This window comes from Rousettus aegyptiacus, unplaced genomic scaffold (genome assembly GCF_014176215.1).
Source record: "Rousettus aegyptiacus isolate mRouAeg1 unplaced genomic scaffold, mRouAeg1.p scaffold_m13_p_9, whole genome shotgun sequence".
In the NCBI taxonomy this organism is placed as follows: domain Eukaryota; kingdom Metazoa; phylum Chordata; class Mammalia; order Chiroptera; family Pteropodidae; genus Rousettus; species Rousettus aegyptiacus.
Window position 1 is genome coordinate 94,034,831 of NW_023416312.1, and position 23,302 is coordinate 94,058,132.

At 33.8% G+C, this 23,302-nt stretch overlaps 1 protein-coding gene across 6 annotated transcripts in view; it reads right to left on the reverse strand.

Moving 5' to 3' along the window:
* The window catches only part of LOC107503194 (putative MAGE domain-containing protein MAGEA13P), a 98,880-nt gene that overhangs the window by 48,163 nt on the left and 27,415 nt on the right, over positions 1-23,302 (reverse strand). For 3 of the 6 annotated variants that reach the window (XR_001595164.2, XM_036226935.1, XM_036226934.1), the window contains one exon: positions 2,596-2,796. The exons of the other annotated variants lie outside the window; for them this stretch is intronic. The gene's annotated coding sequence lies outside the window, so the exon portion shown is untranslated. The remainder of the gene's footprint in view (positions 1-2,595; positions 2,797-23,302) is intronic. 6 annotated transcript variants of the gene reach the window in all.

Sequence of the window (23,302 nt, forward strand, 5' to 3'; positions counted from 1 at the left end):
ATGGTTTCAGGTTTTACATTTAAGTTTTTAATCTATTTTGAGTTTATTCTTGTATATGGTATAAAAAGGTGGTCCAGTTTCATTTTGCTGCATATATCTGTCCAGTTTTCCCAACACCATTTATTGAATAGACTGTTTTTATCCCAGTGTATTTTCTTGCTTCATTTTTCATAGATTAAATGATGATATAAGAATGGTTTCTTTCTGAGCTCTCTAGTCTGTTCCACTGATCTATGTGCCTGTTTTTATGCCAACACTATGCTGTTTTGATTACTATAGCCTTGTAGTATAGTTTGACATCAGACTGTGTGATACCTCTGACTCTGTTCTTCTTTCTTAAGATTGCTGTGGCTATTTGGCATCTTTAAGGTTCCATATAAATTTTAGGAATATTCTACTTCTCTGAAAAATGCCATTGGTATTTTGATAGGCATTGCATTGAATCTATAGATTGCTTTGGGTAATATGGACATTTTAAAGATGTTAAATCTTCACATCCATGAACACTGTGTGTGCTTCCATTTATTTGTATCTTCTTCAGTTATTTTCTTCAATATATTACAATTTTCCAAGTATAGTTTTTTTCCCTCCTTGGTTAATTTTATTACTAGGTATTTCATTTATTTATTTTTTATGCTATTGTAACTAGGATTTTTTTTCTTAATTTCTCTTTCTGATAGTTCATTATTGTTGTATAGAAATGCAACCAATTTCTGAATATTAATTTTGTATTCTGCTACTTTGCTGAATTCGTTGATCAGTTCTAATAGATTTTTGGTGGAATCTTTAGGGTCCTCTACACATAGTATCATGTCATCTGCAAATAATAGCAGTTTTACTTCTTCCTTTTCCATTTGGATGCCTTTTATTTCTTGTTTGATTGCTGCAGTGAAAGTGGACATCTTTGTCTTGTTCCTGATCTTATGGAAATAAAACTTAGCTTTTCATCATTAAGAATGATGTTAGATATGGGTTTGTAATATATGGCCTGTATTATGTTGAGGTATTTCTCTTTATCCCCACTTTGCTGACAGTTTCTTTTTTAAATCATAAACTGGGGGAGGGCTCATACAGGACAGATAGCAGCTGTCCCTATAGCCTAGAGTGATCTTTTACTGAGCTATACTTACTGACCAAACTATGGTAAATGGAAAACCACGGCAAATGGGTGCTTTACTTCAATGTTTTATTGTGCTTTGACAATGGAAATAGTAGTTAGAAAAACTTAGATTCTTGTTATAAGGACTTTAATGATTTTATAGTTTTAGAGAAATCCAATTACTTAGTAGAGAGACTATCGAGTACAATTCACATATTTATTCATTTGTAGTCTTATTGTAATAATATTTATACAATTCAATTGATCTTCCTAAGATAGAAGTTGGTAAAATGAAGAGCTCTTATTAAAGGTGTTAGCACCATAAACAATGGCCCTGTTGAATTGCCTTATTAATTTTTAAATTAACTTTCTCTATCAACAGGAGTAGATGTCTGATATTGTCAGAATAAAACTAATGTCTTAATGGGTTTGATGTAACAGAAAAGTTTATTCTGCCTATTGACATGTTGATATGGAGTTTTTTAATTGTCAGGTGCCAAGAAATGTGTTAAGTTGCAGCATCTTTGCTCCCCTTTCCTATACCATGCAGAGAGAAAAATAAAACTGCTAGTCACCGAACACTCATCCGTTCTCTTAAATTGTTTTACATGGTCACCCCTTCAGGAACAGAAAACCTGGAAAAACTACATAGCATAGTTTTCAGTTAATGAAAAGCTTCTTTGTTTTCATATTTTGTCTGATTTAAAATTAGGCACATAGGCAAATAGATTCTAGCTTGTGAGTTCTTCAAAAACAGCTCATAAAGCCAACCTATATATGCCCAGAAAGATGACGATTAAAAAATCCTTCTTGATTATGAAGCTTGTAGTATTTAATGAATCCAGATACAGTGAACTTCTCCGAATGGAAACACTTCCTTTTCATGCACACAGGAAAACATCAAAGCCAAAATCAGCTTAAATTGAAGTGGGGATTTCTAAAAGGAAAGTGATCATGAACTAGGTGTTTAATCCCTCTATGGTCCCAGAGTTCAACAGTGATTTATAGAACAATGTGGTATGCATTCAGGTTTTTAAATAGCTCTTAAGTGTTTGTTATGTCTCTGCCCATTTCCAAAGAGTATTGGAGGAGAGATATTCAATTTTCAAAATACGCATAGAGAAGAGATGACTTAGGATAAACATCAAATGAGAGTTTAGAGATTATATAGAGAAAGGGGAAAGATAATTATCTGGGAAAAATAGAAAACTGATCTGCAGATGTAATATTATCACAGTTAAAATTTCGATCTGACTTCCCAAGAGGAAAAGTAACGACTTCAACAACAAAGGCTGAAAACAAAACAGAAAAAAGACCACATCATAAGAGTACCATAGAATTCTCATTGATGAATTTTTTTCCCCAAAGACAAACATTTTCCTTATTCTAAAATTTAGGAAAATTTTAGAGGGTAACAGATTACAAAACAAGTAGATAATTAGTCTTACAATGGAATATGCAGATGTGATATTTAAAAATCTATTTCATTTATTTACCTGTCACAAAAGCTCAGGCCATAGAAAAGAGTTGTGGCTGTTTAGGGAGCAGGCCAGGGGTATACTCCAGATACTCCAAGAGTTCCAGACTCGGCCTGGCCTGGGCAGGGGTCATTCTCCTCTGTTGCTATTGCCACTGCCTTCTTATTGAGCCCAAGGATTTGCTGCCACCACCTCTGCCCCTTCTCTGAGCAGGTTACCCTGAAAGCAGATAATCGTCATACTTAAAAACCATAAAGGGATGGAAAATTTAGAAATCCTTTCAACTACTCTTTTTTTCAAACCTGTGTCATGTGACACATAGATTGCAAAGCCACAGGATAGACATGTCAATTCTTTGAATCAATTTACTTGAACATTTCAGGGGGAGATATTTTAAAGCAATTTCATAGGTAATTTAAAATATATTTATATTTAGAAAGGTGTAGCTTTTTGTGGAATAAAAATGCACATGAATGTAAAGATAAAATAAAAGACATAAAAGAAATCTTTTACTTTTTGTGGTCTACTTTAGACTATTTCTCCCAGATCCATCTGGAGTTCAAGTGTCCTCTCCTCTGTCAGACAGACAATCACTGGACACAAGCAGACCTTTACTATATTGTTTATAAGATATCAAAGATTTCATCCCTATAGGGAAATCAATCGAAATTAGATTCTTTGATAAACATCTGGAAATGTGAGATTCCAGCAATGTAGAAAATGTGAGTATTGTAACAGGTTTATTAGTTGTAGTTTTTCTTAAAAATGTGTATTCTTTAGAAAGACAGTATAGTACAGAGTTTGAGAACAAGGATTTTGAAGTTGGATAAGCCCCATCTCTGGCACATAATAGTTGTGTGACTATTATACAATTAACCACTCACTGATGTATGAAATAACAAAAATAATATTGCCTACCTTATGAGTTTAGGGGAAGATTAAATAAGATAATGCACATGAAACATTCTGCACAATATCTGGCACATAGAAACTTTTACATGGGAGTAATTATTATTGTATATGAATATTTATAACATACAGAAGAGTAAAATAATACAAAAAATCACCCACATTCTTGATACTTAAGGTTAGTTACTCTGTGTGTGTGTGTACACATGTATGTATGTGTATATTGCGCATGTGTGTGTATTTCAGGTTATGCATTCCTAAATTTCATCATCTTAGGGAGAATTTCACTTTATTACTCTAACCAATAAACACTCAAGTATATAGTTATCATGGGAAAACCATGTCTATTATTCTACAAATACGAATACTTTGCATTGTTCTGGTAGTAATTTTATTAGAGTAAGATACATTTATGAGTATTTGGTTGTTTACTGTTTTAAAAAAATTTATAAAGTCAGTAAAATAATTATTGATTGCCTACTAATTTCCAGGCACTGAACTAGACCCTAGAGCAAAGATAGGGAATGAAATAGACTCTTTTTTTTTCATTCAGTATCATGCTCTTCTTTCATTCAGTGTTTCACTCGGTATTTACATTGTAGTTGGGAAAAAGACAGTAAACAAATTAGAAATGTACAAGAAGTACAAATTATGCTCTAAAGGCAATAACAATGGACCTAATAGGGTGAATAACAGAGGTAGGCAGAATGATCAGGAAAGGCCTCTCTGAATAGGGGATATTTGAGATAAGATCATACAAAGTTGGGGGAAAGCAGTTCAGATCAAGGGGGAAAACTGTGCAAAGACTCATGAGAAAGTGCTTAGAGTGCTTTGCAAAGAAGCTGAAAGAACACCAGCACAGCTGGAACTTAGTAAATATGGAGAACAGTGGTATCAAGTGAGGCTGAAGCAGACCAAGGAGAGCGTATGAAAGGCTTCATAGGACATAGAACGGAGTTGGCATTTATTCTAACTATACTTGGAAGCCATTGTGAAATTTAAGCAGGGGGCTGATGTGATCCAATTATAATGAGGAAAATGTTTAGTGGGGGGTGATCTAAGTAGTTATTAGGAGATTGCTCTAGTAATCCAGTCAATGGATGATAGTAGCTTGGAATAAGATGATGGCAGTAGTTATGAAGAGAAGAAAAAGATTTAAGATATACTTTGGAGGTTGAAGCAACTGTACTTGTTGACTTTTTGGATGATGAGTAGGAGGTAGTAGGGGAAAAAAAAGAAAAAGCAGGATTCAAAGATGACTCAGTTTCTGGCTTGAGAATTTGATCAATTTGTATCCCATTTATTTAAATAAGGAATACTATGGGAAAATACAGTTAAGAGAGAAAAGAATGCTATGACAGTCAATATAAGTGTGTGATGTTTGTGAAATCTTCAAATGGAAACAAGTAGGTAGTTGAAGAAAATGAGTCTTAAGACTCAGAGGAAAGAACAGAGATATTAATTTGTAATCATTATCACAACTATTGTATGTAAATATATGGGTCTAGGTAAGAAGACCTCAAAATACAGTATAGAGAAGAAAGAAAAGCCTAGAACCAAGCCTTGAGAAACCCCAAATATTTCCATTAGAGAATGAGGGCACTTGAAGGAAAATGAGGGAAAAAAAGAGGCCAATGGGGAAGAAGAAAAACTGATAGAGAAGGGCAGTATGTGAAAATCAAAAGAGAAGACTATTTTAAGAAGCCATGTGGTCAAGATGAGAAAGTTAGATGTCAACAGAGGAAGATGGAGGGATTCATTAGATTTAGCTACAAGGGGATTACTGCTTAACCTTAGCAACCGCAATTTCGGTGGAGTAATAGGAGTAGAAAGTTTTTGATGACAGCATCAATAAGTTCCAGATTCCTATGAGCAGCATATCAGAGCATTCATTATTCACATCCTGTTACACTGGTTTTCACTGCACTTTTCAATTGTATAGTATGGCTGAAGATAATTGTATTTAATTGTTATTTAGTTTGCATGATCCTGACTGCTAGTGACACTGAGCATCTTTTCATTCGTTTACTCACACAAAAAATATTTATCGAGTGACATGGCAAAAACAAAACAAATGGCTTTTCATTGGGTAGAATACTTATATTTATTATCTAGCTTTATCTCTTCTTTTGTGAATTAATCATTCATATTTTTTCTACTTTTTTTTGCCGTTCTCTTACTATTATTGAACTTTCTTAGTATTCTGGAAATATTGCTCCTTTCCTATTTTGTGCAATGTTAATATTTCTCCTAGCTTTTGACATTCAGAAGTTTTAAGTTTTTAGGTAGTCCTATCTGTCCAATGCTGTCATATCTCAGCCAGACATATAACTAAATAATATGTAATAATATAATATGGCAACACAACACGGCACAATGTGGTATGATGTGATAGAACATGAGAGTATAATGAACACTTGTGATTCCTCCCCTCAACTCAAAAGCCAGAATAACTTGCAATTATCTACGTTCAATCCCCAAAACATCCAAACGCTTTCCTATCTCTATACCATCTTTCATTTTTGCTTATCATTCCCTTATTCCTTTTTAAAGATACCATTATTCTTCATTATTCATGGATTCTGTGTTTACAAATTCACTTACTCACTAACATTTATTTGTACCCCCCAAATCAGTACTTGAGGTGCTTTTGCAGTCATTTCACAGACAGGTGCAGAGTAGCAAAAACTTTGAGTCTCCCAACGGGCATATTCCCAGTGGAAGGTGATGCTCTACCTTCTTGTTTCAGCTCTCATACTGTAAAGTGTCCTTTCTTCAGTCTATATGCTGTCACATTTTTTGGTATTTTTGTGTTTTTTAGTGGTGATTTTGCTGTATAAAATGGCCCCCAAGCACAATGATGAAATACTGTCTTTTGTTGCTAAGTGTAAGAAGACTATGATGTGCCTTACAGAGAACATAAGTATGTTAGACACGCTTCACTCAAGCATGAGTTATACTGCTGTTGCTGTGAGTTCAGTGTTAGTGAATCGACAATACATTACATCCAGAAAAAGGAAGAGAACATTCACTGATCTGTACATGAGGCTGCACCAGAAAGTATAAAGTAACATCTTTAATGGGTGACGAAATTAGGGAAAACATGAAAACTAGCTAAATTCGTGAATTCATGACATGATGCCTGACAAAATAAAAGCATAGTGCACAGCATTATTGTGAGGCTGAAGTCCTAACAAACTTACAGTCACATTACCCAGGGTCAGGAAAATGCTAAACCCTTTGTTAGTGTTTTATTATAAAGAAATAGAGCATAAATTATTTGTAAGAAATACATATCAAATAAGTAGTCTTTAAATAGAAACACACATATAGCAAGGTTATGTATGGAAGAGTTGAAATGTGACCAGAGGCTTGAAGGGACTTAGCCCTGTACTTCCTCTTGGAGCAAGACTCGGTATTTGCTAATTCACTGTTTGCAGCAACTTTATAGAGCATAAAGATCACAAATAATATAATCAACTGCATTTCCCCTTTTGAGAATTGCCTGTTCATAGACTGACCATTTTTCTTTTCAGTTATTTGGATCTTATGTGTTAGAAAGAGTTGTTTATATATCCTTGATATGTATCATTTACCTGCATAAATGCAGCAAGTTTCATTCTATTCACTGTCATTTCCTTGCCTTTACTTTTATTCTAGCTTCATTGAGATATAATTTACATATGCCGTTGTGAAAGTTTAAGGTACAGAAGGTATTGATTTGATACACATAAATATTGTAACAATTACCACTGTAGCATTACCTAGTATCTCCATCAACTCACATAATTACCATTTCCTTTTTGAGGTGAGAACATCTAAGATTTACTCTAAGTAACTTTCAAATATTTAACATGGTATTGTTAACTATAGTCACCATGCTGTACATTAGATACCCAAAACTTATTTCATCATATAACTGAACATTTGTCCCCTTTGACCAACATCGCCCCATTTCCCCAACCCCCAGTCCCTGGTAACCACAAATCTACTCACTATATCTATTAGTTTGGCTTTTTTAGATTCCATAAATAAATGAGATCAGACGGTATTTATCTTTCTCTGTCTGACTTATTTCACTTAGCATAATGCCCCCAATGTTGTCCATGTTGTCACAAAAGCCAGGATTTTCTTTTTCACAGGGCTGAACAGTATTTCATTATGTATGTATATACCACATCTTTATCCATTCATCCACAGATGGACATTTAGGTTGTTTCCATCACCTGGTTATTGTGAGTTACACTGCAATAAACATGGTAGTGCAGATATTTCTTTGAGATCCTCACTTTATTTCTTTGGATATATACCCAGAAGTGGAATTTCCGAATCATATTATAGTTATATTTTAATTTTTTGAGGAACTTCCACATTGTTTTCATAGTGGCTGTACCAATTCACAATCCTACCAACAGTGTCCGAGGGTTCCCTTTGCTCTGCATCCTTATCAACACTTGTTATCTTTTGCATTTTGATAATAGCCATTCTAACAAGTGTAAGATATCATATTGTGCTTTTGATTTGCATTTTCCTGATGATTAGTGATAACAAGCACCTTTTTGTGTACCTGTGTTTCTTTGAGAAAATACCTATTCAGGTCCTTTGTTAATTTTCTAATTGGATTTTTTGTCTGTTTTTGATATTTTTGCTATTGAGTTTTATGAGGCCTTTATGTTTTTTGGATATTGACCCTTATGAGATATAAGATTTGCAAAAATATTATCCCATTCTGTAGGATTCCTTTTCACTTTGCTGTTTGTTTTGCTGTGCAGAAGCTTTTTTATTTTGATGTAGTATAAGATAAATTTTTGCTTTTGTTGTTTATGCTTGTGGTCTCATATCTAAAAAAAAATTACTGCCCAAGATTAATGGCAAGGAGCTTTTACCCTAAGTTTTCTTCTAGGAGTTTTACAATTTCAGGCCTTATGTTTATGTCTTTAATGCATTTTGATTTAATTTTGGGGAGTAGTGTAAGATAGGAGTCCAATTTCATTCTTTTGCATGTGCTTATCTAGTTTTCCCAACATAAATTGAAGAGGATATTATTTCCTCATTAAGTATTCTTGATTTCCTCATAAAATATGAGTTGACTGTGTATGAAAGGGTTTAATTCTAGGCTCTTGATTATATTTCATTGTTCTATGTGTCTTCTTTTATGCCAGGACCATACTGTTTTGATTACTTTAGTGTTGTAGTGTAGTTTATAATCAGGAAATGTGAAGCCTCCAGCTTTGTTCCCATTTCTCAAGATTGCCTTGGCTATTTGGGTTTTGGAGGGGTTCCATACCAATTTTAGGATAGTTTTTTTCTACTTCTGTGAAAAATACCATTAGAATTTTGATAAGAATTGCATTAAATCTATAGATGATTTTGAGTAGTACGGATACCTTAACAAAATTAATTCTTCTAATCTATGAACACAGGATATCTTTCTGTTTGCTCTGCATAATTTCTTTCATCAAAGTCTTATAGTTTTCTGTGTATATACCTTTTACTTCTCAGGTTAAATTTATTCCTAAGTATTATATTGTTTTGATGCTATCTTGAATGGGATTTAAAAAAAAATTATTTCAGATATTTTGCTGTTAGTGTATAGAAACACAACTGAATTCTGTAACTTGATTTTGCATCTTGGAACTTTACAACATTTGTTTATCAGTGTTTTGTTTTGTTTTGGGGGGATTGGTGGATTCATTAGCATTTCCTCTATATAAATTTATATCATCTGCAAACAAAGACAATTTTACTTCTTCCTTTCCAACTTGAATGACTTTTATTCCTTTTCTTGACTGATTGTTCTAGCTAGGACTATCAGTACTATGCTGAATATGAGTGGTGAGAGTTGGAACCACTGTCTTGCTCCTGATCTTAAAGGAAAAGCTTTCAATCTTTCACAATTGAATATGGTGTCAGCTCTGTCTTTGTCATATATGACCTTTATTATGTCGAGGTATGCCCTTTCTATACCCAACTTGCTGATAGTTTTTATCAGAGAAGGATGTTGTAGTTTGTCTTCTCTTTCATTTCTAATTTTATTTATTTTTGTTAGTCTTAATTAGTTTTCTTAGTCTAGCTATTGATTTGCCAAATTTGTTTATCTTCTCAAAAAACAGCTCTTAGTTTTATTGATCTTTTCTGTTTTTTTTTCTGGTTTCTATTTCATTTATTTTTGCTACAATCATTGTTATTTCTTTCCTTATACTGACTTTTGGCTTAGTTTGTTCTTTTATTCTAGTTCCTTGAGGTGTTAAGTTAGGTCATTTATTTGAGATATTTCTTTTTCCTTAACATAGGCATTCATCACTATAAACTTCCCTCTTAGAACTGCTTTTGCTGTATCCCAAGAGTTTTGATATATTGTGTTCTAATTTAACTTGTTTCAAGATTTTTTAAAAAAAATTGTCTTTTTATTTCTTCCTTCACCCAGTGGTTATTCAGGATTGTATTGATTAATTTCCACATATTTTGAATTTTTCAGCTTTCCTCATGTTATTGATTTTTAGTTTCATACCATTATGGTCAGAAAAGATACTTGGTATAATTTTAACCTTTTAAAATTTTCTAAAACTTGTTACCTTGGAGAATGTTCTGTGTCTGTCTATTCAATTCTTTGTGATTCTGTTCTGTTTCTGGTCTTCAGATATGTATAATATTTTTTGAAACTGGATGTACCTATTTTTTGTTTTGTTTTGTTTTAATCTGTCATTGCCATATGATTGAAATATATGTGTGAATACATAAACTCTTTGAGCCATATTGACCAGAAGTTTGATATATCTCATTTAAAAAAAAAAAACCAAAAACCAAAAAACACCATCCTTCTACAGTATTGGGTTAAGATCAGGAAATAACAGCAACCATGAGGGTTCATTTCTGTTAAAATATGCATTATTTTTCCCAAGTATACACATCTTTTAGACTAAATCATGGGTGTAAATGCACTTAATAAGTTACTAATGCTTTTGACATATATGGAGAATCACGTACTTAATAAAGGAGTGGGGACGATATTCAGCAATAATTAATAGAATGGCAGGGAGAATAACATAAGGGGGAGCTAGTTATTTGCCATCTTATCATTATTTTCAGATTTTCAGATATTAAAAGACATTCTAAGAGAACAAGTTGATCACTATGAAGAAGGGTTTCATTGTAGAAGAAAACTTTCCAGAATGATAGCAACGAGTCAGATGAGAGGAAAATAAAGTAAACCCAAACAATAACCAAGATTTGTAACCATCTAAGATATAATAATTCTACCTCCAAGAATTTATTCGAAGTAAATAGAGAATTAGCAGAAAAAAATTGTAAAAAGATATTCACCACAGTGTGAGGTATAAAAAATTAGAAACCATGTAAGTTACTTTAAAGAAGGTGCAGGTAAAACAAATCGTGATGTATCCATGAGAGTATTTTTGAGTCCTAAAAAAAGATACCTACACTAAGAAAGCTATTAGGGTATTGTATATGTAGGGCAATTACAATAATAACTGTAACGGCAACTACAACTGACATTTATTGAGCACTTACTAGGTGCTAGGGACTACGCCAAATGCTCTACATTTACTTGTTTAAATCTCACAACATCCCTTTGAGGTTGGGAAAGTTATTTTCCCCATTTAAAAAATGAGAACTCCAAGGCTTACTGAACTTACATGATTTGATTGCTATTCCACAGCCAATAATAGTAGGGCCATGGTTCATAAATACACGAGTGTGTAGGCCATGAATGTATGTGTATGCATGTAATACATGGGAAAGATAATTTGAATGAAATCCACCAAAATATTAAAAGACCAATATACTTATACGGGTTGTTTTCTTTTTCTCATATAGACACATACATATGTGGTATTTGTGTATGTGCATGTACATGTGTAAATATCTATGTATATTTTCCAAATTATCTACAGCGAACATGAATGTCCTTTACAATGAGAAATGTAAATTATTACAAATATTCCGTGACCTTCACCCATCTTTTTTTTTTTTGGCTTTTACATCATTGGCATGGTTCAAAATATAAGGATACCTTAAGTGAAATCTCATTGTGTTTCTTGTGATGACAGGTCAACAAGATATCATGACTGAATTTACCACGGATGGTATTAAACCCACTGTTTTTTATAAAGTGTATGTGTGTGTGTAAAAGCAACCTAATGAATCTTAATTGAGTCCATATTCTAAAAGCCATCTTTGAGAATACAGCACTATACTGTGCTGCATTAAAGCAAATTCTGAGCTAGAGAGATGAGACAGTAAGTGGCATTATAAATGTGAAGATGAATTTGATAGAATAGGATTTGAATGAAACATATTATGGTATGAAGCAAAGTGGAATCTACTAACAGCACAATAAGACATAAGAGTGCCAACAGCTTTGTGATGGGAGTTTGCACTACATGGTATTATTAATTACCATGTTATTATTAACTAGTAGACTGGGGTTAACTATATTCTCCTGGTATATTCATACAATTACAGGGAATCATGTATCCTCACCCATTACATCTCATTTATCATATGAATCTGCTTTTGTAATATCACTGCCACGACAAAATAAAATACAGGATAAAAATGTCTATGTTTTTATCTTTATTGCGTAATGTTCTGCAAATACTGAAGTCTATTTTGCTTTGTTTAGAAGAATTTTCAGAACACTCTAAAGGAGGGGTCTTATCTTTGGATGAGATTACAGTGCTTCAGGGAAGAAAGTTAAGTCTTCAAAAAGAGGTTAGTCTTCTTGGGAATATTTCTTTCCTTGATGACAATCTACTACATGAGAGAGTATCCTACTAAGATTTCTTAAGTCTTCATCTGGTGCTCCACAGAACTTACCAGGTGCCCAAGATATATACCCCAACACTTTATTACTTCTTAAGACTTATTTACACACTTCTATTTTTTCAACCTTATGAGCTGGTCTGAACTATATATTTCCTACTGGGACTCCACTAATACCTCCCTCCACCCAGACTGACAGCCATATGCTTGTTTGATTACCACTCTCCTTGTCAAATTCCTTGAATTGACAGAAGAAGAATAAAAGTCAGGGAAGTATTGGCTACAGATTAAACTTTAGGGCAGTGGTTCTTAATTTAGGAGGAGGTCCAAAGATCCTGTTGAGACTCTGATGAAAGCAATGGACTTTTCCCCATCAAATGTTTTTGAATACATATATGCTGTGATTCACATTAAAAAATTAATATTTTTTAAACTTCATGAAACTCATACTTGGACTCCTTAAAAGTATGCAAATTCCAGTTCTAAAACTTCTCAAGCAGAATTCAAGGCCTTTCTCTCAGTTTACCCTACAGAAGAATCAGATTTGCTATCATGGAATTCACTGTGATAAACTGGATCATGGAGATAGAGGATTGGGTTTCCAGCATAAATGAACCTAGAATAGCAATATCCTGATATAAAAGATTAGGATGAGGCCTAGAGCATAAATAACTATAAGGCCACTGGAAGTGTATTCCAGTTTAGTCAAGTTATCTTGCTTCTTAAATGAGTTTATTCCAGTTCCAAGGGCCTAGGGTTGCAGGGCTAAATCCCTAAGTGATATATGCATTTACTTAGAGTATCTTTTGTTGATAAGTCCATGTATATGAGACGGCAGTAAATGGTGAGAGGAGAAATGGAGTTTGAAATGTGCCCCCACCACATCTTTTTTTTATCATAGGCAAAATTAACACCAGCCAACTAGGAAGAAGAAACTATGGTGACAGCAAGTTAAGCTTTGAAATCTACTGGAAGATTCTTTCCCATATAGCTTTGTGTATGTGAACTAAGACATGGGTGTCTGCTAACACATGTTGGATACAATAGATGAAATAAACCCCAGAGCTAATAGAGTATGGAATCCGATTTTCATTAAATGATGTAATTTTGGAGCAGCATACTTCAATGAAAGGAATACAGGCTTTGGAGTCATACACAGCTGGGGCTGAATTCTAGTTCAGACACTTCCTGTGATGTCTTCTATATTTCTCTTCATCTATGAGACTGTTTTCTAATCTGTGAAAAGGGTATAAATAATACCTATCTCAGGATCACTGTGAGAATTCAAAATAGTTTAAACTTCTAATCTCAGCTCTCAGTAAATAGTAGCTATATCTTATTATCACCTTGGGGGCCAATGCTTGAATGTGCCAGTATGATCCTTTCAAGGTAATTATTCAAGCCATTGCACAAATTGTACATCTTAATACCAAAATAAGAAGCCCATACTTTAATCTGTAGACAATGGGGAGTCATTGAAGAATTCTCCTAATTTTTAATGTGAATGAAAACAAAACAAAGTAGGCTAATGGAAAATGAGGAGAAATTACTTCTTCAGTACTGCAAATTTAGATTGATTTAATTATATTCTGCAGACCCCAAAACAGTCATTTTTCAAATAACGATTCAGCATTTCAACGACATTGCACTCTATTGCAGCTAGTGTTTTCATTATTAGAAAGGCATGTTGTAGACAATTAGCTTACACTTAAGTGAAAACATTTGTTCAAAAGTCGCCAGTATCACTCATGAAAATCTGAGCTGCCTATCTGAAGAAAAGTGAAAGACTAGGAGATGTGAGATTTTATGTAAATCATATTTACTTGTATAATAAGAGTTATAATTGCTGGAAGTCTTCTTAGATGGCCCAGCTCAGAAAATGGAGGCCCAGGTAAAGAAGGAGAGTTGCATAGCAAGATAGTACCAGACCAGAAAGCAGAAAACAAACATGAATTATCTTTCTAATACTGAGAAATGTGAGTGAAACTTTTGCAAGGAGAGTTGGTTCATTCAACAGATGTGAGTTCCTACACTTGTGGGGTTGGGGGTATGGTCATTCATTCCACAAATATGTAAGTTCCTGCTATGTACCAGGCACTACAGTAAGTGAACAGGTCAGACAAACCCAGCCCTCATGGAGCTTATAGACTAGAGTGAGTCAGACAGAAAAATATGTGCAAATTACTTATTCAGTTTAATTATAATTCCTTGACTCTCATGCAGGAGAGGCACAGGGTTAAGAGAGAATATAAAAGGAAGAGCTTATACAGTTAAGGAAGTCGGTAAAAATTACTACTAGCAGAAATGTGTTTTTAAATATTGTTTAAGGCTGCTCTATCTAGGAAAATAATTCTTATGGCTATAGGAGTATTTTGTTAAATTTATTTATTTTATAGGAGTATTTATATACCAAGTAGTTCACAATTTATTTGCATTCCTTAGAAACTATGACCTTAATGTAAGGTATTAATCAATATGTTGCCTTACGTGACTTTATATTTTGTTCCTACTACATAAACAGGAAAATAATCCTCAGATTTCAGTTTGTGTTTCAAACTGAAACAGGGAGTGATCTGGGCTTGTCTAACCACTAGGGGTCGCCTTGGGCCAGGGCAGCTGCAAGAATATCTCTTAACCTACATCTGTGGCTGTAGTCAGCATGAATACAAAATAGTGTTTAGGATTTGAGTTGGGCCTGGGAGAGTGGTAAGATTTTGGATATACAGAGCTGAACAAGAGAAGAACTTCAGTTATTTATTCCAATATTAGCAAATGCAGAGAGGGGAATATGTAGGAGGTTAATGGAGAATAACAACTAAATCAGTTAGGCTGGAACATTGAGTGCGTGAAGGACACAAATAGAACATAAGATTGGAAGGGTGGTTTAGGATGAAATTTTTGAGTCTTAAGTACCAGGCTAAGGCATTTTAATTTTAGCATGTTAGCAATTTGAAGTCTTTGAAGATTTTGAAGAAGGAAATATAAACAGCATGGTTTAAGAAGCTTTTAAATATCCCAGTAAGACATAATGAAAGAATTTTCAGTAATGGCCAATCATTGAAATACAGAATACAGAAAGAGGAGGAGTACTGGCAGAAAGATGAGTTAAAGTTTATACACTCCCTGGACATACTGGTTTACTGGGTCTGTAAGTAACCCATATGGAACACAGAATAGGCAGTAGGATATGAAAAATGGGAGCCTAATTGAAAAGGAGGGCTACCCCCACATAATCAAGGAAAATAAGCTTAAATATAATGGTTAAAGCCTGGGGATAGGGCATAAGAACAAAAGCAGAGAGAACCTCGAATGGGCATTTGGAAAATTTCCAGCATGTGGATGAAGCAATAGAGAAAGAGACAGAGAAAAAGTGGCTAAAGTGGTTCTGATTCTGCTGAAAACAGTCAATATTGGAACAAGGCTGGCAAAAACAATTTTTGTGTACTCTATAGTTAGAAATTGACAAGAAAGAATAAAAGTCAATGGAAAAGAAGCTCTGCTCCCATGGCTTTAGATTTCATAATCATCAGATGGACAGTAGAGCAAAGAAATGAGAAGATAGGGAGCTGAGTCAGAGGGACTGAGGATGGGATCCTGCTCTGTGTGATCCTACACACCTTCCTTTCTTCTCCAAGCATCCTCTTTCTCGTCAGTAAAATACAGGCACTAATAATGCCTCCTCTGGAGTTTCTGCAACTAGTATATGTGATAACAGGTATCAAATATATTTAACATACTACTTAGCCGTAATACATATACTAAGTGCTTGCTTTGTGTTGCTTATTATGACACAATGTTTGTTATAAAGAAAATGTCCCTTCTGTCTCTTGATGGCCTCTGAATAAAGCCTCAAATGCAAGATTTATTTTAGAATATGGTTTCATGAAAAAAAAAAAGTTGGCTTTCCTTAGAAATTGATGAACTTTCAGCTTTGCGATAATGAGGGCTATGCAAGTTTTTGTCGTTGCTGTTGTTCATAGGTTCGTCTCCCTTTGATTTGGTTTTCTGAAATATTGGGACAAACTAAAACCCAACAAACAAGTTAACCTTTACAGTTTTCATATTTGAGGCTGCTTCTTCATTTCCATGCTTCTGATTTGGTATGTTTAATTGATTTTACTGTTTTTAATGATCATTTATTATATACCGATTTTTTTTCCTGCACAGTATTTTTTATAATACATGCATGTTCAAAACACCCTTGTAAGGCAGAAATTCTCAAACTTATTTGACATATATGAAAACTAAAGTCCAGGGCAGTGGGGTAATATCCAAGTCAGAGTTAATGAGTGTAAGAGTAGTAATTTGAAACTACATCTCTCAGACCATAAGTATTTGCTGTTTCTCTTATGTTTGTCATGTGTCAAAAGACTAGATAAAGGAACAATTTTTTAAACATGATTTAAGAGCAGTACAGTTGAAAAATGTTGGGATTTTAACTAGCTGTACACAGAAAATATGTGAACTCTATGATACGGCCAACAAAAAAAAAACTGTCATGGGGGACTCTCCACTTCTCTGTGGTCTGACTACATTTGGTTCTAGGTATTGCATTCCAGGATGGGCATAGTTAAACCAGACTGTGTTCAAAAAAGGATAACTAGGTGGTAAAGAGAACTTGAACAATGTCACACGAGAATTAACAACATAAAGTTGAAATTTTTGCATGAAAAAAAAAGACATTGGTGCAGCTACCTCTATTGCCATTATATTTGTGAACTGTTAAGGAATTAGATTTACTTTACATGGTCCACAAGGACAGCACGGGGACATATGGCAAAGTCTCAGGGGAGAAGATCTCGCTTGACATAAAGATGGAATGTTCTAGTATTAAAGACTTTCCATTAATAGAATGAGGTGCCTCAAGAGAACTTCGGAGCAATTTAGGTTTTTCAGAAGAGGTTTGATAAGGGGAAAAGGGGTCAAATATATGGTGATGAAAGGAAATTTAACTTTAGGTGGTGAGCATACAACGTAATATACATTTGACATATTATTGAATTGTATACTTGAAGTCGATATAATTTTATTAACCAATGTCACCCCAATAATTTTAATTAAAAAAAAGGTTGGATAGTCACTTGGCAGAAGTATGACAAAGCTGTTTAAAGCAATGAGTATGGGATACACAGATGATCTCTAAGTCCTCTGCAACCACGAGTTTGTCATTGTATGAGTGAAGATAACTGTATTGGTCTGTCCACATATTTTCTGTCAGATGTTTATGCATCATAAATGTAAGCTGAGATATGTAAAGTAGTACAGAACTCTAGCATCCCAGTTGTGTCAAACAACAAAGCTTTATTTCTTCCTCTTGTGAATGAACAGGAAATTTCTACTCAGTTTAGTCACTCAGGGTAATGACTTCTGATGCTAACTACCCTGAGTTAGGATGAACTTCACAAGTCAAGGGTACAGTCCTCCATAAGACTGCCCTCACTTTAGGCATCAGCCATACACTTGCAGGTTCCATGGCCATTCACACTTCTGACCAACTAGCTAAAAATTGGAGGGTTCACACTACCTCCTCGGTTTTAATAATTCACTGGAATAACTCACAGAATTCAGGAAAGTGCTACACTTAATATTATAGTTTTATTATAGCAAAATGGATACAAATCAGAACCAAACAAAAGAGACACATAGAACCAGGTCTGGGAGTATTCCAAATGTGCAGCTTCTATAGCCTTCTCCCTGTGGAAGTAGGACAGATCACCCTCTCAGTACAGAGCATTGTTAACCAGGGAAGCTCACAAAAGCTTTAGTGTCAGGATTTTATTGGGGCTCTTTATTGTGGCTTTATTATATAGGCATGATTGGTTGATTGATTGGGAGGGGAAGAGAGAGAAGGAGAGAAAGGAGAAAAAGGTGAGAGATGAGAGAGAGATATCTAAAAGGTCTCATACTGATGTTTAAATGCCTAGGACCACGAATGGCATGGCACTTCTCACAACTCATTGTTCCAAACTAGCCAAATGAATTCACCCAAGCACACAGAGGGCACGAAGTGCAATCCTCCCATAGGTTAGAAGGAAAGAGTAAAAATATATATTTGAATAGTAGCCTCAATAATATATTGTATAAGTCCTTCAATTGGGCAGTAATTTCTCTTAGTATAGTTATAGTTTGTCAATATTTCCATTCACATATTATTTTTTCTTACATGAATGTGGTCTTTAAACCTAGCTAAAATATCATTATAATGCATGAGCTTATTTGGAAACTCATTATTTTTATAGGTTTAAAGTTTTTTTTAATGATATAAAATAATTTCTGTATAAAGAATTCGTGTTCATCTTTTATTTCCATTAAGCACATTAACTTTAAATTGTGTGTTGAAAATAAAAATGATGTGTAGCAGAGATATGGACACAATTTTTTTGTTCTTGAAGTTATTTCAACAAAAATAATTTTAAAGGGTAAAATATAACCATTTTTATATTAAATTAAAAACTTGGACTTTAGAAACAAATATTTCTTTTTTATTTGCTAAGTAATCTAGGCTGCTATCTGCTTTATTTTAATATCACAAATACTAAAGGGAATGAAGCAGTCAAACTATTAGTCATAATGTCATGCAAACACACAGATAAGTAGTTATTAATATGACTTCAGTAGGTAATAGATTTTTCCTTTGCAAAATAGAACTTATAAATAGATTAAATGAAGCAGGAAGCTCAAAAGCAGTATTCAAGGCCATTCATCTGACATTCAAATTCTCAATATATATAACCATTTCTGGATGATGTCAAGGATATCACATCTGTGGGAAAGAATGAAAAGAACTGAGAAGAGGAAAGATAATTATTTTAGAGAACAGGCTTGCTTTTGTTTAGAGACTTAGAATAGTTGAATCTCCTCCCTTTCTCCATGCCCCAGGCCTGTGTGAATAATTGGTGGGTATATTACTTCACATCAATCATCACCTAATAAGATGGCATTTCTAGGATCTTCCTGAAATTACATCATCCCTCCTCATCTACTCTTCTCTTAGGAATTCAAAGGAGGAAATGACTAACTAGTCATGCAGCATGGGAATTCACAGTTAATTTTGAAAAGACTCTTAAAGTATTAGAAACTTTGTTGGAAATTCAGTTAAAAAAAAAAGGATAGCCTCCAAATCAACTGGGCTCTTCCAAGTCAAAAGAGATCATATGGAATAGTTAAAAAAAAAAACGACAATGATGACAATGATGAAAACTCCCATGGGACTTGATCACCAGTCCTTAAACGGTAATAATGAAAAGAATAAAAATGATTTCTATAAATGGAAGGCCTAACATATATAAGTTATATTTATTGTCTCTAGTGATCCTAATAACATGCAAAATAAATGTTTGGATCCTTAATTTAAGAAGAGTAAGTAGAGATTTCAAAGAATAAAATCACTTGATCAAAATCACACCGCTATATCCAATGGTAGACCAGTCACGAGATTCATGTCTAGGACTATCCTTTTCTTCCAACCAGTGGCTTGTTGGAGCTGACTTGTACTACTGGTGTGCAAAGGCTAACTGTTAAATTTTCAGGTATTTTTCAGCCATCATTAAAAAATAAGTTGTATACATCTACAATCAAATAAACCGTAGTTTAAAAAGGTAATACTCAAAACTTATCACTTCCTCATTCCTTGACTACATTTAATTATTATCTGTGTTCTTTAGGTTATTATATCTGTATGGTGGAAATAATATACAATGAGGCACTGCTCTGTATCTCTTTCAGGCTCCCTAATCAGTGATGTCATGTTGGTAGCTTGTAATCAGACATAGGAGGATAGTCACACCATGGAACTCGGCAAATGCTACAAACCTGAGTTTGGTGTATTGTTATGGTGCTTTTCTAGATTTAGTAAAGTGATAGAGAAAGTGTTAGTAATTAAGACTTAACATAAAAGCATTCCATGCCTGTAGCCATTATGTTGTGAACAGCAAAAATAAATGAGGAACTATTCTTCCAACATTCAAAATCTGTCATTCAATTTAGCAAAAATTTTACTCATGTTAGAACTACATTAATCCATCAATTGTGGCCTGAATACAGAAGTTTGGCAAAAATCAACAAATGCACTCTGTGAGAATAATTTTTCTACACAGAATTGACAATAAGGTACAAGAAATTGTATATTTCATTAGTATTTATAAATTGTATGCTGCATAATCCTTAATATCATTAAAATTTATTAGAAATATATCTATGTATGTACACCACACTTTTTTTTGAGAGCTGGTTAAACATTTGCCAGAACACCAGAGCTTTCAACATCATGATTTTGTCAAAATTGAATGAAACTGCTTTTGCCAAAGTCACTGATTCCTAGTTGCTAAATTCAATTCTTTTTTATTTGATTTCTTTGTAGCATTTGGCACTTCAACAACTCTTCTCTTATGTGAAATATTCTTAGCTTCCAGAACTCACTCCTTCGCTTTTATCATAGTTCAATCCGAGTCCTTTATTTTGATCTCTCTTCTATTTAATACATCTTAAATGGTGATATTCTAAGGTGTTCTATCCTAAGGTCTTTACTCTTATAATATTCGCTCTTCAGATAATGACAGCTACTTGTAAGGTTTAATAAATTATGGTTTGATAACTTGCAAATCTCTATTTCTGGCCTAGATATCTCTCTTAGCATTATATAGGCAAATGTCTACATATCTATCTCCAAATGGGTATCTTTTAGCAACTGCCATAAACTGAATGTTTGTGTTCCCAAAAGTTCATGTGTTAAAACCTAATCCCAATGTGCTGGTATTTGGAGGTGGGGCCTTTGGAAGTTGATGAGGTCATGAGGGTGGGACCCTCATGAATGGGATTAGTTCCCTTATAAAAGAGACCCCAGAGAGCTTCGTCATCATTTCTACCTGTGAGGACACAGCAAGAAGATGGCTGTTTATGAACCAGGAAGTTGGCCCTTACCAGACACCAAATCTGCTGTGACCTTGATTTTGAATTTTCCAGCCTCCGAAACTGTGATAAATAAACTTCTCTTGTTTATAAGCCACCTAGTCTATGATATTTTGGTTGTAGCAAAGACAGAAATCTTGTACCAAGTATAGCCAAAACCTAATACATATGTTTTCCTCTCAAATGTGCTCCTTTTTTGTTATTTTCTAATCTGAATAATGGCATTATGCAACCATCCAAGGAATATGTGAGTCATCCTAGACTTTTCACTAAACTGCAATTTCAATCAATTACTAAGTCCCTTTATCTGGTATATCTCTCCTTTTCTGTCTAAACCTTAAGCTAATGCTTTAGTTGGGCTCTAACCATCTGTTGTCTGGACTATTGTAATAAGTTTCTAACTGTTCTCTTCTCATGTACTTTTGCCCACCTATAATCAATCCAACATACCGCTGCCAGAGTTGTATTTCTAAAATGTAAATGTAATCATGTCATTCTCCTACACGAAATCTGATTTTCTATAGCAGTGTTTTTCAGTCTTTTTCACTCAACTTCATAGGAAGACATGCTTTGTTTATCAAAAGCCAGTGTATGCACACATGCATGTACACACATGAACCTACACACACACACAGACGAAACAAAAATGTAACAAAACAACAGTTAACTTTCTTATATGTTTGCATTCTGCTATTTAGTACATATTATTCTTTTAAATGGTGGCTTATTTCAGGCCACAAATTTTATAATCTACTAATGGGATGTGAACTATCAGTTTGGAAAATACTGAAGTAGAAGAAAAAACATCTGCATCCATGAAGGATTGCCGACAAAGCCTTTCATAATCAAAAGTAAACTAGAAAATATTTTTAAATAAATGATAATAAAATGTAACCTATCAAAAATTTGCTGTATGATTCTGTCAAATCTAAAGCTATTCTAAAACGAAGTTTATCAAAATTTTATTGCATATAGCTAAAGGAGTATTCAGAAATTTAAAGTAATATGAGGCTAAACTAAAACTAGGCATGAGAAAACTTTGTGGAATGATGCTAATATTCTGTTCCTTGAAAGCTTAGGCTACACAGATGTATGTAGTCATTAAAATTCAACAAATAGTATTCCTAATATGTTTGTATTTTATTATATGTAAAATTTACCACTCAAGAAAAAAAATATAAAGACATTTTAAACTATAATGAAATGCATGCTGAAGTGTTTAGGAACTATTATGGTAATGTATATAATTAATTTGGATTATGTATCAAAATCTAAGATGTACTGATAAATAGACATGTGGGAAAGCCAGTATAGTAAAAGGTTAATGGTAGACTAGCTGAGGTTTTTACATTCAAATCCTTGCAACTTTTTAATACATTTGAAATACCTTCTTAACAAAATGTTTAAAAAATCATGCTGTGAGAAAGAATACAGACATCAAAAGGTACAGATTGTAAGATTCCATTTATACGCTATTTAAGAACAGTTAAAAGTAATCTGTGGGCAGCAAAATGAGAATAGTGATTGACATGACTGGAAGGGGTAAAAGGAAATATTCTGAGGTAATAGAAATGCTCTATGTAGTAGTGGTTATATGGACATATATTTATTAAAATAACATCACGTCTATACTTGAGATCTGTGCATTTCATTCTATGTAAATTTTGACTGACTACAAATAAAAATAAAAAATAGGTTATGATATTGATATCATTGGCAAAAGTATTAACAACACAATGAAGGGTACTTCATAATGAGGAAATGAACTATTAACAATGTATATTTTAGGTTATAAATTTTATATTCCAAATAACATAGCATTAAAATGTATAGTGTAATACCACAGGTATAATAAAGAGTCTGACTCCATTGTTGTTGTTTAACCGCTGCTGGTGTTCAAGTCCCACTACTCTTCCTTTTCCTTTTGCAAGGTGACATCTTTTATCTTTTGTTGCTAGTGGGAAATTCCAACCATGCAAGCCCTGGCCCACACGAGGGAGAACTCCTACTTGAACTCACCCCCTATCCATGATAAAAATCTCAAGCCAGTCTCCTTTTCCTGCCCTATTTGCATATCTTCTTGGTAGCCACCAGCTCTCTTTGGAAAGCCTTATTATATGAGTGA